We start from the raw sequence: 16,143 nt of genomic DNA on the forward strand, positions 1-16,143 counted from the left end.
ATCCTTTGGGTATATATCCAAAAGTGGTATTGCTGGGTCTTGAGGAAGGTTGTTTCCTAATTTTCTGTGAAATGGCCATACTGATATCCAAAAGGGGCTGTGCCAGCTTGCACTCCTATCATCCATACAGCAGTATTCACTTTATTTTACAACTTCTCCAGCATAAGTTGTCATCAGAGTTTTTGATTTTGGCCATTCTGACAGGTGTAAGATCAGAGTTGTTTTGATTTGCATTTCTCTGATGGCTAAGGATGTTGAGCATTTCCTTAGTGTCTTTCAGCCATTTTAGATTCCTCTGTTGAGAGTTCTCTATTTAGGTCTGTTCTCCATTTTTTTTATTGGATTATTTGTTCTTTTAATGACCAATTTCTTGAGTTCTTCGTGTATTTTTAGATCAGCCCTCTCTCTGATGTGGGGATGGTAATGATTTTTTTCTCATTCTGTAGGCTGCTGTTTTGTCTTGTTGACTGTGTCCTTAGCTTTACAGAAATTTCTCAGTTGAATAAAGAGTAATAATAATAATAGTAATAATAATAATAAAAGCTATAAGACAAAAAAGAAGAAACTCATTTCTTATAGTTCTGAATGCCGAAAAGTCCAAGGTTGGCAGAACCAGATCTCAGGAAGGTCTTGCTGAATCATAGCATAGTAGAAGTTTGAAGGACCAGAAAGGGAGACAAAGCCAGGTGTCAGTGAACTGGAATTGTTTTTAATGTAGGCTGCTCTTATAAGTGGTCAAAACATAAGATAATGGCATATCTGCTCACTAAGCCAGAGAAATCAGAAGCTAACCAGCTCTTATCAGGTCCACCACCAACATGCCTTTTAAGTATTATAAATGATATTTAATCTATTTCCATGTATAGTTTTGTTGATTCAGTTTTTCAGTGGTAATACAAAAGAAAGTTGGGAGTCCAATTGCATCTGAAGACATGTGTTTCTGCATATTTATGATCTGATTTCTCCCACCATTTAACCTACCACTAATTATATTTGCTCATCAATGTTTTTCTGTCTGCCTCACAAGTTATGGGTATCCTGGTGCCATTTTGTACAAAGTAATGGGTTTGTATTGATGTATTAATGCTACACCAGCCAGAACAGAGGTTGTTACAAGGGCAATTTTTCCTATGATGGTAACCATAAATCACTCAATAGAACATTTGACATTTTTAGTAACCTAAAAAAATGAAAATAGATTTTATTTAATGAATGTTAAAATCTATACTCATCTGTTGGTATAAAGGTAAATATTTAGATATAGTCAGGAATTACGATGATTTGGTAAAGTTTTGGTTCTAGGTACTCCTCCAAGATCTGTGACTTCACTGACCTCAAGTAGTTGGCTAGGCTTCCAGTACCAGGCATAATTTCCTGCTTGTTGAGCAGGCTTTAAGTTCAACTCCAATGCTGTTGGCTACCATCAAAGTATGTGTGCCACTGTTGCACCCTACGATTAAATTGCTATGCTGATTACTATAATCCATAGGTATCACAGCTAAGTAGGACTATCTGTTGCTTTCTTCCCTTGCACACTTTTTTTTGGGAGAATTATAAGGGATGAGGCTTTCAGGTCAGTTCCAGCTTGGATCATTCCTCTGGGTCCTAGTCCAAAGTCCATGGTGTCTTCAGCAATAGACATGGTAACATGGAAAGGGGAAATATTATGAGGCTCCAAACTTAGACAAAGAACTACAAGTAACTAAGAAATTCTTAGAGAGGGAGAAATATTTTTCTTAGGGAAGAGTTCCCAGTTGTTTATCTAATTCAAAGTGATCAGCTCTGAAATAATATATGTATGTTATTATTAAATGTATTATAAATGTAACATTATACAGACTGAAAAACTTGTATTTATATATTTAGGAACACATACAAACATATATGTGTAACAAAAATTAAAGAAAAAGAGGAGATGCTTTTAAGAAAGAGAGAAAGAGAGATAGAGCCCAAGGGGATAAAAAGCATGGCTTGGAGAGAAGAAATTGAAGGAGGAGATAAAATTATATTTTAATTAAAAATTAAAAATATTTTTAAAACTGTTTTGTGACATGATCAATTATTTAATTTTATTATTTAGAAATTCAAATATATATTATTGAACTGTAAGATTTTAATTTGATTGATATTAATGATCCTCTTGTTTTGATTAGTCTATACAATTATGTAGTGTCACAGCATATGATTCAAACAGACAATAAAGACTCTGTGATAGCAATTTCTGAAGTTGTATGCTGTGATATGAAACCCAGGGGAGGGGCTGCAGTCTGGTGTTATTGGGCAGGTTTAAAGGAGTTTAGTGGGTGGTAGTGTCATACTTGGGATCCCTAGGACTACTCTGGCTTTGGTAAAGCTGCCAGGACTGTGGGCCGTAGTATGGATCTAGTCTAAAACACATGTCAGGAAAATAGCCTCACTTTTGACTTTGCCTAGCATACTTGGACCCACAAGTTGGCTGACCCAGAGACCTAGGATGGAACCAAACATGACTGGAGGAAACACAAAATAATCAATGTAATGATGCCTAATGATATTCTGTTATACTCACGGATTAATGCCTAGCACAATTGTCATCAGAGAGGCTTCATTCAGCAATTTATGGACACAGAGGCAGACCCACAGTCACACATTAGGAGGAGATTGGGAATCATGCAGAACAGGAAGGGAAAGGATTGTAGGAGCCAGTGGGGTCAAGGATGCTCAAAAAACTTCTTAGAATCATCTAATCTGGGTGTAGTAGGAGGCTGCTTGTTCATTTCCAAGCTGCCCAGACTCCTGAAATAACCACATAGAAGCTGTATTAATTAAATCACTGCTTGGCCCATTATCTCTAGCTTTTTATTGGCTATCTCTTCATCTTAATTTAACCCATTTCTATTAATCTGTGTATCATCATGTGGCTATGGCTTACTGGCAAGGTTCCATTTGGTGTCTGTCTATGGTGGGGCTACATGGCTTTTCCTGACTCTGACTTCTTTCTCCCAGCATTCACTTTAGTTTTCCTGCCTAGTTCTACTCTGACATATCAACAGGAAAAGGCAGTTTCTTTATTCATTAACCAATAAAAGCAACACATATACAGAAGGACCTTCCACACCACCTGGGCTCACAGGGACTCACAGAGACTGAACCAACAATCAACAACCAGGGAGCCTACATGGGACTTACGTAGGCTCTCTGTATATATGTTACAGTTGTGTAGCTTAGTCTTCTTCTGGGACTCCTAATACTGGAATCAGGAGCTGTCTCTGCCTCTTATACTGATTTTTGAGACCCTATTCCTCATACTGGGTTGCCTTGTCTAAAGGTGCTCAGTCTTACTGCAATTTGATAAGCCATGTTTGTTGGTATTCCTGGGAGACCTGACCTTTCCTAAACAGAAACAAACAGAAATGGCGGATGAGTGGACTGGGTGGTCAGAACAGAGGGTGGTAGAGGGAAGAGACTGGGAGGAAAGAGTGAGGGGAAACTGTGGTCAGGATGTAAAATATATTAATTTTAAAAAAGACTCTGTTGTCGGAGGATCCTCTTGTTTTTCCCGGTTGCCCAGAACTGAAATAATCACATAGAAACTATATTATTTAAAACACTGGTTGGTCCATTAGCTCTAGCTTCTTATTGGCTAACTCTTAATTTAACTCATCTCCATTAGTCCATCTATCGTCATGTGGCTGTGGTTTACTGGTTAAAGTCCTGGTATCTGTCTCCAGCAGGGTTACATGGCTTCTCTCTGACTCTATCTCCTTTCTCCTGGCATTCAATTTAGTTTTCCCTGCCTACCTAAGTTCTGCCCTGCTATAGGTCCAAAGCACTTTCTTTATTCATTAATGGTATTCACAGCATACAGAGGAATTCCCACATCAGGACCCGGTGATAGCAAAAGTAAAGTTTGCAGTGAATATGCAAAGACCTCACACTCTTTGGGACATCATGACTCTTACTTCCCTGATTCTTACTTTCAAGGCTTGATGCGTTTAATTTAGTTACTAGTCCTGTCGGAAAGACTGTTCATCCCACGGAGATAACAAATGCTTCATTAAGTAGAGCATATCAAATTATGGACTCACAGAGTGAAAGGGACATTGGAATGTTTCTAGTTTAACCTTTTGTGCAATTCTGTCAACATGCCTGATGAGTACTTATTTAGCCTCTTTGTAAATGTGATCAGTGTTGATGATTTCACAGATTTTTAGGGAAACCCATTACATCTGAGACTTAAAGACTAATTAGAAAATGCTTACACAATGAGCACACACACACACACACACACACACACACACAGAGAGAGAGAGAGAGAGAGAGAGAGAGAGAGAGATGTTCCTTTAAATAACAGGTTCCTCCATTTGCACAGCTTGGTTTATGTTAACTTTTCCTTTTGCATAGCAAGACATGTGTTATCTTCTTCTCTTATATACCACGGTGTATATTAGTTTCTTCTTGTGCTTAATAATTCCCCAGATACTTTATTTTTTTGCATCCTCAAATTATCTCCAAATTAACAGTAGGTAATTGAATTGTCTGAAATAAGGGTTAGAATTGGCTTATGAGATTAATGTGTGCAAGGAAATAAAAATAAGATCTCAAGAAAAAATAATTGTTTATAAAGTCAGTAGTGTAAGAAGAATTTCATAAATACGTAAAATGTCCGTGACATGGTAGTTTTTATTGCTGATCTTGAGTTTTTATTCTGGGTTTGCAAAGCAGTCTACAGCATGAATTCTAATTAAACTTAATAATAAAAACTTGGAGTCAGCTTTCAAGGGGTAAAAGCTGAAGGACCAGAGAAGCAGAGCAGTAAGCCACTGGAGTTCTTACCTCTACCCATGCTCAGACCAAAGGGGGGATCCTATCTCTATGAAACCTCAGCCTGCATGCTCAGACTGCCTCCTGTCTATGAATTCTCAGATTGCCTTGAACTCCTATCTCCTCCTGCCTTATATTCCTCTCTCCACCCAGTCATATCATTCCTGTGTCCACCTGCCTAGTACTGGGATTAAAGGCAGATGATCCCAGGCAGGTGATCCCAAGTACTGGGATCACTTTAGTGTGAGCTCTGTTTCTCTTTTAGACAGATTCAATATTGTGTAGCTGAGTGTGGCCTTGAACTCGTAGAGATCTGTCTGCTTCTGTTTCCAGAGTGCTGTGATTAAAGGTGTGTCACTGCCTGGCTTTGAGGCTGACTAAGGGCTTAGCTCTGCACTCTGATCTCCAGGCAAGCTTTATTTGTTATAGCATAACCAAAGTATCACCACAGCTGTCCTTTAAAGCGAGAAATTTACCCACTGTCTATAAAGACCAAGGCCTTCAATAAATGCTCATTCACCAAAGTTATTGCTATTCCATGGCATTTGGCATATATCATTTTGATATGTTTGAAGAAAAAATATCCCTGAAGTTTATAATTCATTGGCATGTGAATTAGAAAGACAGACATTGGACTATTCAATTAATGATCTTTGACAAGCTAGCTGGTGTTTCACCAAGGAAGGCACCGGATCTTGAAGCTCTACAGACTAAGCCAAGTCAACACAAAGTTTTGGTTATCTTTGAAGAATGACTCAGTGTAGATTATTCAAACTTAGCTGGAGAAGTGAGTTTCTTTTTAGTAGTGAAAATCCCGTGTGCTTGTCACAGCTGATACCTCTTCATTAGTATATCTCTGTGTGAAGGTTGCATCTCAGATACCTTAATGCTTTCACAGGAATGAAAATATTACTGGAAAAGGCCTAATCCCAATTACCAAATTATTATTATTTAGCTTACTTTTATAATCAAAGTTTTGCCAGTGTTTATTTTTATGACTTGAAATATAATTATTTTCAGATTTAACAAATATTTCATTATTTTATTTTAAATGAAAACTGTTTTCATACAGTATATTCTGATCATGGTTTCCCCTCTCCTAACTCTCCCCAAATCCTCCCCACCTCCTCACCCTCCCAACTCCATTCCTTCTTTCTCTCTCTCTCTTTAAAATAAAATAAAATGAAAAATTAAACAAACACACACAAAAAACACAAAACGGAGATGACAATATACTAGCAAAAGACCAATAAGACAAAAAAACTCAAACAAAGCAATATGAAAAAATGTTTACAGATTGACAAATGTATTCTTTTGTGTCGCCAGTTTGCTGCTGGGTGTAGGATCTATCTACTCTGAGGTGTGATTAATATACCTAGTGGGACTCTTTGGAGAAATGTAATTTTTCCTTTGCAAATTGGTAGCCATTGCAGAAAGCTTCTTCTTCAGGGTGGGAGTCTGTTCATTTCACCATCTCAGTGCTGTGAATCCATCTAGCTTGAACCTGTGCAAGTCTGTGTGTGATGCATTAGTCTTTGTAAATTCATATATGCATCAGTGCTGTTTTGTCTGGAATATAGTTTCCTTGGAGTTACTACTATTTCTTATTATCTTCCTGCCTCCTCTAGTGCATAGAATTCTGAGTCTTACAGGAAGTGATTTAATGAAGATATTCTATTTATGAATGAGTGCTCCAAAGTTTCTCATATCTGCACATTGTCTGGGTCTCTGTGTTAGTTTACATATGCTTCAAAAAAAAAAAAGAAGCTTTATGATGATGGCTGAGCAAGGCACTGATCTACAGGTATAGCAGAATGTCATTACTGATATGTTAATTTAGCAGAACAACAATATTTAGGTTTTTTTTTTTCCAAGCTCATGGGCTGTCTAGTTCTGGGATCTTTGTCACCCTAATAGGGTCAAGCATTGGTTCCTATCATGGAGTGGAGTCTTAAATCCAATTACAGAACGGTTTGTTACCCCATCAATGATTGTGCAACTATTCTACCAGCATATTCTACCGGCAGGTCACTGTTATAGGTTGCAGGGCTTGCAGCTGGGTGAGTGATTATTCTTCTCCTCTGGTAACATGCAAAGTACCTTCCAGTTGTGAACACTAGTTAGTAGGAGCAAAAACTCTAGTTAGACACCAGATGGACTTCTTCATGTTCAGTGAGTTATTGTCAGTATTGTCTTCAGTCATGTGACCTTACCATGAATTTGTGGAGGGCAATTCATAGCTTTAGCAATTGCCAAAGATGTTTGGCAAAGAATTTGCCTGAGATGTTTGGTGTTTTTTTTTAATTGGGCCTCTGTAGCCAGTGACTCAACTAGATGCATCCAAGTATTAACTCTACTATGATATTAAAAGCTAAAATTGCATGCCTGCAAAAGTGGGACCGAACCAACAATCCTATACATCTATGATGCCTCCGAATTATATCAATGACCAGCATACCTTGGTGGTAACCAACAGCTTTTAATTAGACTTAAGACCTGTTCAACAAAAGAAAAATCATGCCAGGTATTGAAATCCTAGTTAACTGGCAAGGTCTAGTCAAGTCATAGGTCTTGGGGGATAAACTCCAACCAATATAAAACAATTAATGAATAAAGAAAAAATATATAATGGTATAATTTCAAAAATAAAGGAAGTAGTAAATTTAAAGCAACATTTTGATGGCTCAAAATTATTGAAAATATGGCTTGGGAGATGACTCAAAGCCATGTTTATTGCCACAGCTCTAAGGCCTCTGAAACTGTGAGGAACAGAATTCATGTGTTTAAAACAACTATCTCCAAGCCTATGAAAGCTAAGTGGATATGGAGACTACCTATAATTCCATTGTGCTCAAGGCAAAGACAGGGTATTCCCTGAGCAAACTGACAAACTGACAAACCAGACTGGCTGAAGCAATCAGTTCCAGTGTCAGCAACGGACTTTGCATTAATGTACAGGGTGGATAGCACTTGTGAAGCCACCTCAGACCAACTGCAGGAATCCACATGCCTGCATACCTGCATACACATCCATTTGTACACATATATTCACCTATATGCATGCAAACATGCATGCAATCACTGTGGGACAATGATTTTACCCTATAAACATTTGTTTCTTGTACTTGTTTAATAAAATGCTGATTGGCCAGTATCCATACAGGAAGTAGAGGCAGGGAGATGAGAACAGGAGAATTCTGGGAAGAGGAAAGCAGTCTGTAGTCATGACCCAGCCACAGAAGAAGCAAGATGAGGAGGCCTCGCTGGATAAGGTACCGAGCCACGTGGCTAACATAGACAAGAATAATGGACTAATATAAGTTATAAGAGTTAATAAAAAGCTTGGGCTAATGGGCCAATCAGTTTATAACTAATGTAGACCTCTGTGTGATTTCTTTGGGACCTGGTGGGACAGATAACCTCAGCCATCAGAATGGTGTGCCAGTGGTGGGGCTGGCCAAATCTACTTAAAATCCTGAAAGAGCTTAGGAAGTTATTCTAGGTATAAAAAGAGTAGAGTTAAACACGGCTTCCTAATAGCAGCATTTTCTCAGGTGGGCTCTGCTTGCTAGAGGCAACTGCTCTCATTTAAAAGAGTCTTCCTGACTCTGCTTTTAAGAGGTCCAGCCACAAAACACTTAAATGGTGCTGATGAAAAGCTGACTGCATGCTTTTTGGTGATGGGTGGGACCATAAAAGGCCTTAGAGCTGTGGCAATAAACATTGGCTGGAATCTCAGAAAGCTAAGGAATGGGCTGGATCCAGCTGTCAAGGACATGGCTTTAATTCTAGCCATATTTCCTGACAAATTAAAGACTCATGTGGTCAGAAAAAGATAGCTATACAGTAAAGATAGCTTCAGATGAAGAAAACCTCTAAATGGTTCACAATGTGTTTAAAGATATATGTAGGCTTGGGAGAAAAAAAGGATAAATAAAGTCCTTAAAGAAAGAGAGTAGTTGGGTGTGGTGGCAAACAAAACCTTTAATCCCAATGCTTGGGAGGCAAAGGCAGACAGATCTCTGTGAGTTCAAGGTGTGGTGGCACACACCTTTAATCATAGCACTTGGGAGACAGAGGCAGGCAGATCTTTGTGAATTCAAGGGCAGCCTGTCCTACAGAGGGAATTCCAGAACAGCCAAAATTAAACAGAGAACCTGTCTCAAAAGAAAACAAATATTAAAAGTAAAAATAAAAGAAATAGAGGTTAAAATAAAGCCTTGTGAAGATGAAAAATACACAAAGAGTCTGGATACTGTTATCAGATTCTCTTTGAATCGTTTGAAGACTGAGGGAGGAACAACAAATTCTAAGAGATATTTGTTTATAAATGCTGCTGAATTAATCCAAGATAGGTATTGTGAAAATACCTTGATTCAAAATTGAAGTCAAAAGGTATGTTACTTTGGAGAAGAGGTTTTGTTTTTGTTTCTACAGAAAATAAGAGGCTCCGGATTCATTCTGAGTTAAGAAAAATCAGATTTGATCAAGGAATACCACCTGAGAAATCTCTGGTAGGAACAGATGACCCAGATGTCTTGAGTTCTACATTCAGAACAGCCTCAAGACTGCTGGTTGAGATGATCAAGTCTCACAGGATACCCGAGTCAGGACTTAGTCATAATTTTAAATTTTCTTTAGGTCCCCATAAGAATATCAGCACCCCCAGTGAGTAGGAATTAGCCTGGAAAACTACACTCACATTCCCCAAAATGGACTATGAATATTTTTCTTCATTTAGAATGTTGGTTACAAGTTGTTATGGATAATGGGCAGGAGCAAAGCTTAACAAAGTATATTAGATTCAGAGTTCTTGTTGTTGTTTTTTAAAAGAGGGGAATTGCTGTGGGACAAAGTTTTTACCCTGTAAACATTTGTTTCTTGTACTTGTTTAATAAAATGCTGATTGGCTAGTATCCAGACAGGAAGTATAAGCAGGACAAGCATACAAGCATGCAGGAAGTAGAGGCAGGGCAATAAGAACAGGAGAATTCTGGGAAGAGCAAAGCAGTCTGCAGTCGTGACCCAGCCACAGAAGAAGGAAGATTTAACAGCCTCGCTGGACAAGGTACCGAGCCACGTGGTTAACATAGACAAGAATAATAGGCTAATATAAGTTATAAGAGTAAATGAGAAGCTTGAGCTAATGGGCCAATCAGTTTATAAATAATGTAGACCTTGTGTGATTTCTTTGGGGCTAAATGGCTGTGGGACCTGGTGGGACAAAAAACCTTAATCAACATGCAATGAATCCATATGCCATGTGTGTGTGTGTGTGTGTGTGTGTGTGTGTGTGTGTGTTTGTTTTTATTCACAAAAGACAAGATATCAATTTCAAAAGTATTAGTTATGGCAAAAGTCATCATTTCACTGGAGAACATTTACTTATAGCCTACCTGATTTTGATTCAAAGAACACAACAGGTCTGTATGTCACTTGCCATTGATATAAGTACTGTAAGTAAATGTTATTTTAAGGAAGTTTATATTCTCTATACCATTCTTGTTTGTGAGGTACCTATTTAAATGATACTTTTCATATTAATTTGAGTAGGAAAATTTAAAACAAAACCTATTTAATAGAAAATCTTATTTGGTGGGAAGTGTTGGAAATATCAAAATAATTGTGTTTAAAAATAGAACACAACTCAAAATACCAAGCTACCACAGAGTAATGATTATTTAAAGATCATTAAATAATGGATTTTTTCAAATGATCCTATCATTGACAAATCATAAATAATTCACTAAATATAAATGTGCAAACTGAAAATTCATTTTGGGAAAGTCTTTGAAGAAATATGGTGCTGGTGTATTCCCATCTATTATTGTAGTCCTATGATGGGATGACATGTATTCCCATGAAAAGAGGAAAGTGAAACCACATGCTTGATTCCTCAGTAGAGATGTAGTAGAATATTTATCATAATAAGGAAATTGTTCAGTTTTAATTATCTGGTTTGTTTCTAATTTTTAGTTGTGTCTTTAAATCTAGTATTTTCACAAACCCTTTCATCAGGCTGAGGATAATAATCTGTGAGTGTGGTTTTCTTTATATTTTTAAAAGTTATTTTTGTGTATATACATATTTATATACAATTTTATAATTGTATATACATTATTTTTGATATTACAATCATATTTCTTCTATTCCTTTACTCCCTCCAAATTCTCCCATATACCCTTCCCTGCTCTCTTTAAATGCTTGACCTCTTTTTTCACTAATTGTTGTTGTTTGCATGTGTGTGTGTGTGAACACTTATTTACTATGCCAGCATAAACCTTAACAACAGTCTATATACATTGTGTTTATAGACAAGCGTCAGTGTTCACCCTCTTTAAGGGAATGTAACAGGAAGGCTGTTGCGGGAGGTCCTCCCACTCCTCCAGCCAATAGCCGCTGAGATACCAGCCCATTGGGGCGTGGTCTCTCTCCCTTTAAAAAAGCAGCCACTTCCCTCTCCTCTCTCTCTTCACTTCCTGCTCCGCCGGCGACTAGACTCCTGGTTGCGTTGCGTAGAGGGCCGTTGCCTGGGACAGTGATCTGTAAGTTTTTTCCCCTTTAAATAAATATCACCCTATTAATCATAATCCCAAATTGGTGTGGCATTGTTTGTGACTTACGCCTTCATTTTGGCGCCCAACGTGGGGCAAGACCGGGTGCGGGGCTGGAGGCACTGTAGACAAATGGGATACTCCACGACTGGGGCCTGGCCGGTTGTGGTGGCGCACGCCGGTAGGATTTGCTGAAGGAGGCAGAGGCAGGAGGATCACGAGTTCGAGCCCAGCCCCAGCCCCAGCCCTCCTTCTGGAGGGATTTCCTGTAACAAACAAACATGGCAGTGTCCTCAATCCAAAAACACCAGGTCCCTTGGGGTGGCAGGGGGATGCAAGGCAAGCAAGGTGGACCCTGCAGAGTTCAAGGACCGAATGGCCCTCGCCCAAGCCCTAGCCGTCCGTGTGGGGCGCCGCAGAATTGCAACAGATCTCCAGCTACTGCTTCTGCAGCGCCTGTGGCTCAGCACATCCACACCCGGCCAGGCCCCAGTCGTGGAGTATCCCATTTGTCTACAGTGCCTCCAGCCCCGCACCCGGTCTTGCCCCACGTTGGGCGCCAAAATGAAGGCGTAAGTCACAAACAATGCCACACCAATTTGGGATTATGATTAATAGGGTGATATTTATTTAAAGGGGAAAAACTTACAGATCACTGTCCCAGGCAACGGCCCTCTACGCAACGCAACCAGGAGTCTAGTCGCCGGCGGAGCAGGAAGTGAAGAGAGAGAGAGGAGAGGGAAGTGGCTGCATTTTTAAAGGGAGAGAGACCACGCCCCAATGGGCTGGTATCTCAGCGGCTATTGGCTGGAGGAGTGGGAGGACCTCCCGCAACAGAAGGCCAGTTGTTTGTCCCAGCTGCCCAGAACCAAAATAATCACACAGAAACTGTATTAATTAAATCACCACTTGGCTCATTAGCTCTAACTTCTTATTGGCTAACTCTTACCTATTAGTTTAACCCATTTCTATTCATCTGTTTATTGCCACATGATTGTGGCTTACCAGCAAGGTTCTGTATCTGTCTCTGGCAGCGGATCCATGGCATCTCTCTCTGACTCTGCCTTCTTCCTCTCAGAATTCCGTTTAGTTTTCCCTGCTTAGTTCTGTTTCTTTACATCTCTGCTATAGGCCCAAAGCAGTTCCTTTACTAACCAATGGAAGCCACACATAGACAGAAGGGCCTCCTACACCAAGGGAATGTGTCTTTGCAATGGATGAAGACCAGTACATAAACCCACAATGATGAAAATACAGTTGTAGAGTCCAGTCCCAAATCTACAAAACACTCCCTAACCTAAAGCCCAGGGAACATTGTGGAAGAGGGGCTAGAAAGATTGTAAGAGCCAGGGGCTCAGAAAGTGTGTTGACTATGATTTTTATCATCTTTCCCCAGTTTATAATGTTTCTTGTTATGTATCAGATAGCTACTTTTGCAAATGGAAGCATGTTCAAAAGGGTAACTTTCTGAACTGTAGCTATTCATACAATTGTCAAATGCTGCAATAGCATAGTATGAATTATTCATCCTAATGTTGAAATATAACAAGCTAGGTTCTACAGTCATTTTCTGACACAGGAAGCTTTACAAGGTGATTCAAGAAGGGATCTGGAGATTAGGGGTTGGACAAGAGGGTGAAACCTCAGAGGAGCATGTCTCTAGTGTGGGTGAGAGGCTTGAAGAGTTTTAAGTTCTTTACATTGCCTTCTGGGATTCAAGCTGAAACAGGATGTGGGTATTCAGAATCAAAGTTAAAGCTTCCAGGAATTTAGTGTCTTGGAAGTCTTGAAGTGATGTGTCTGATCATCTTGTCACGAAGAATGAAATGTGAGGCCGTGAAACATAGCGATGTGCAGTTATTGTCTGAGAAGATTTTCACAGGTGTGAGCGTCACATCTGTACAGCTATATATAACATAGTGTTGAAGTTCAATATATAAAAGGAAGAAATGCAGTGAATTCGCTTTACAATATATCTTCTGAAAGTTTTATTTACCTTTGCTAGAGTCCTTTTCTTTAGTAATGAATGCTGTGAACAGCTGTGAATTAGACGCTTTTAAGAAGAAACATACAGCGCACAAGTGCACAATCAAAGCTGCAATAGATAAGTTCAGATCTGTCTAGTGCTCTTGGCTTATTGGTCCCTCAGGGACTTCCTGGAAAGTACCACAGGAAAGATATTTTTAGTCTGTAGGCAGTTGAAGTGCTATAGTGAGATCACTTATTAATCTTTAAACAGCACTGCCTGCTATTGTGTGTGTGTTTTAGAGTCCAATTTATCTTACTTTTGCTAGAATGGTATAAGGTCACATTCATAAATATGATCAAAGAACACCATAGCCAAAGGTAAATAAAAGCTCCCAGAAATATTAAATATTTGTTCAATCATGTTGCTATAAATTAAACTGATATCTACTATTAAGCAGGTAAAGTTCTGTGTCTGTGATGTGAATAAACATGTGTGCAGTTGTTATAGAATCATATAACATAGTCGTGTGTGATTTGAAGACCATTTTCTTCAGAAGCCATGAATTTGAATGTGGATAAGAAAAAAACTGCTCTAATGTTTTGGAGTGGAGTTTGGACACCTAATCATGGCAATAACAACTGCCTGTCCTCTGTATATCCTTAAACTTTGGTATTAGGTAAGAAATGCTGATGTGAGTGATTATAAGACACCAAGTCTGAAAAGCACCTTAGTATATATAGAACACCTTACTAAACATCTCTTTTCAAATTTAGAGATTAAGGTATTAGTTATATGTACAGAAAATAGATAAAACAGTATTTAACTACAATAAGAGGAAGAACGATGTGCTAGCCTTTGTATCAAACACCATAACTGTACCACAGGGAACCACCTCAGATGAAGCAAAGGTGCCAATATGTGAAACTAATAGTTTTGTGTCAACCGTATCTCCTCACATCACTTGTCCTTATAAACTATGTTTATACTTTTCCCAATATAAAGTGGATTTACAGACAATTTTTTTCTCTATATTTGAAAAAGATATACAATTCTGATTTCACAACAATAATTATCTTTACACGTGGCAGTAGAAGTTTGATGGATAAACATCAAGCTACTGCTGCCCACTTCACGCCCTGCTGTGTTCATCCTTTGTGTGTCTAGCACAGAAAGATGCTGGCAGTCATACTGAGGCTCACAGTACCCTGTGAAACAATTGGGCGTGTCCAAATATGCACAATAGCAGACATGTGAGAGGAAAGACACAAGTAGATGTTCGACCTTTAAATTTTTCTAAATATACTCATCTTTTGGACATAAGTTGCTGTCTGTATCTGCTGATCAGCTTTTAGCAATATTTGGCTGTCAAGAGTAATGAATGAAGTTTGTAATAATATTGTTGTATCAGTAACTCTGTGAGCTAAAGATGTAGCTATTGTATCCATTAGGAGAACTTCACACGGATGCCTGTGCCTTGTGTAATTCCATTTAAAAAAAAAGCAACCAAAATTAAGTTATTATTATGAAAAAAATTTTGTTAAATTTAAATCATTTGGCACTTGTATATATATTTTAATTTATTTCATAGAATATATTTTGGTCATATTTTTCCTCTCCAACTCTTTCTCAAATCCTCCCCACCTCCCATCCTAACCACCATCTTCATGTTCTCTTTTTTCCTAACTCTTCTTCCCCGCTCCCTCCTTCTTTCTTTCCCTCCTTCCCTTTCCCTCTCACATTCTCTCTGTCTCTTACCATGTACCTTGAAAATAGCAACAACAAAGCACAAAGAATTGTTTTGAAAAATAGTTTTCAGATAAATGTCCTGGATTTTAGTAGCCCTGTCAATCATATATAGTTATTAATTCTTATGTTATTTGCCAGTTAAATAAGGCTATACTTTCTACTAATGATAAATCACATATTGTATTTTATCAGATAGCATGTTTGTAAAAAATACCTTCATATATTGTTTTATTAGTTTATAGCCATTTTATCCTCATGGTATAAACTTTATTCACCCTGGAGAGTACTGTTTAATCTCCCAAGGAAGTTCTTTAGCAGAAAGTCCATTTATTGCCTCATGGAGACATTGTGCCATATGTTACTTTCTGCAGCGTGATGATGGGATGCACCTTCATGTTGAAGTCTGGACTTCTTCCAAGCAAGGAAAGTGGTTCAATCCTTCAGGCGAACTGTGAAATCATTCACTCTCACAGCATCATACCCAGTGGAAAATGAGCATTCTTCACGGACAGGATTTTTGAGGAGTCTTGGGGACAGGAATGTGTTGGGGAGATTCAGTGCCAACTTCAGCAGCAGGTTCATTACCAGCTCTAGAATATTCTTATAGCTCTTCTCCTGTTTAGTTTTGTTTTGTTTCTGATGGGGGCAATAAACTTTCTAGTTAAATACATCAAAGCATTTTATATATTACATCCTCTTATCTTCATTTTGACATACATTTGTCAGTTTTAGGAAACACTCCTTGAAGAGTTGGTGCTGTCCTTAGCAACATCTTTTTAATTACACAGAAATCAGTAACAGTGACTTGCTTGTGATCACTATGATTCTCACTGTTGAGTTTATAAGTATGGCAAGTGCATGACTATGAGAAATATTAGCTGCATCTTACAAAAGGTATACGTAATGTAACACACAATATGTTATTTGTGTGCTGTCATTTGTAACGCTAGTAAATGTACAACTGTTTAGTGTGTATGTTTGTAGGTAAGTGTGTGGTCATGTTTTGGGATTTGCATGTTCATATGGAGACCAGAAGAGAGCTTCAATGTTGTTCCTCAGGTGCTGTCCACC

The sequence above is a fragment of the Microtus pennsylvanicus genome, chromosome 14 (assembly GCF_037038515.1).
Source record: "Microtus pennsylvanicus isolate mMicPen1 chromosome 14, mMicPen1.hap1, whole genome shotgun sequence".
Taxonomy (NCBI): Eukaryota; Metazoa; Chordata; class Mammalia; order Rodentia; family Cricetidae; genus Microtus; species Microtus pennsylvanicus.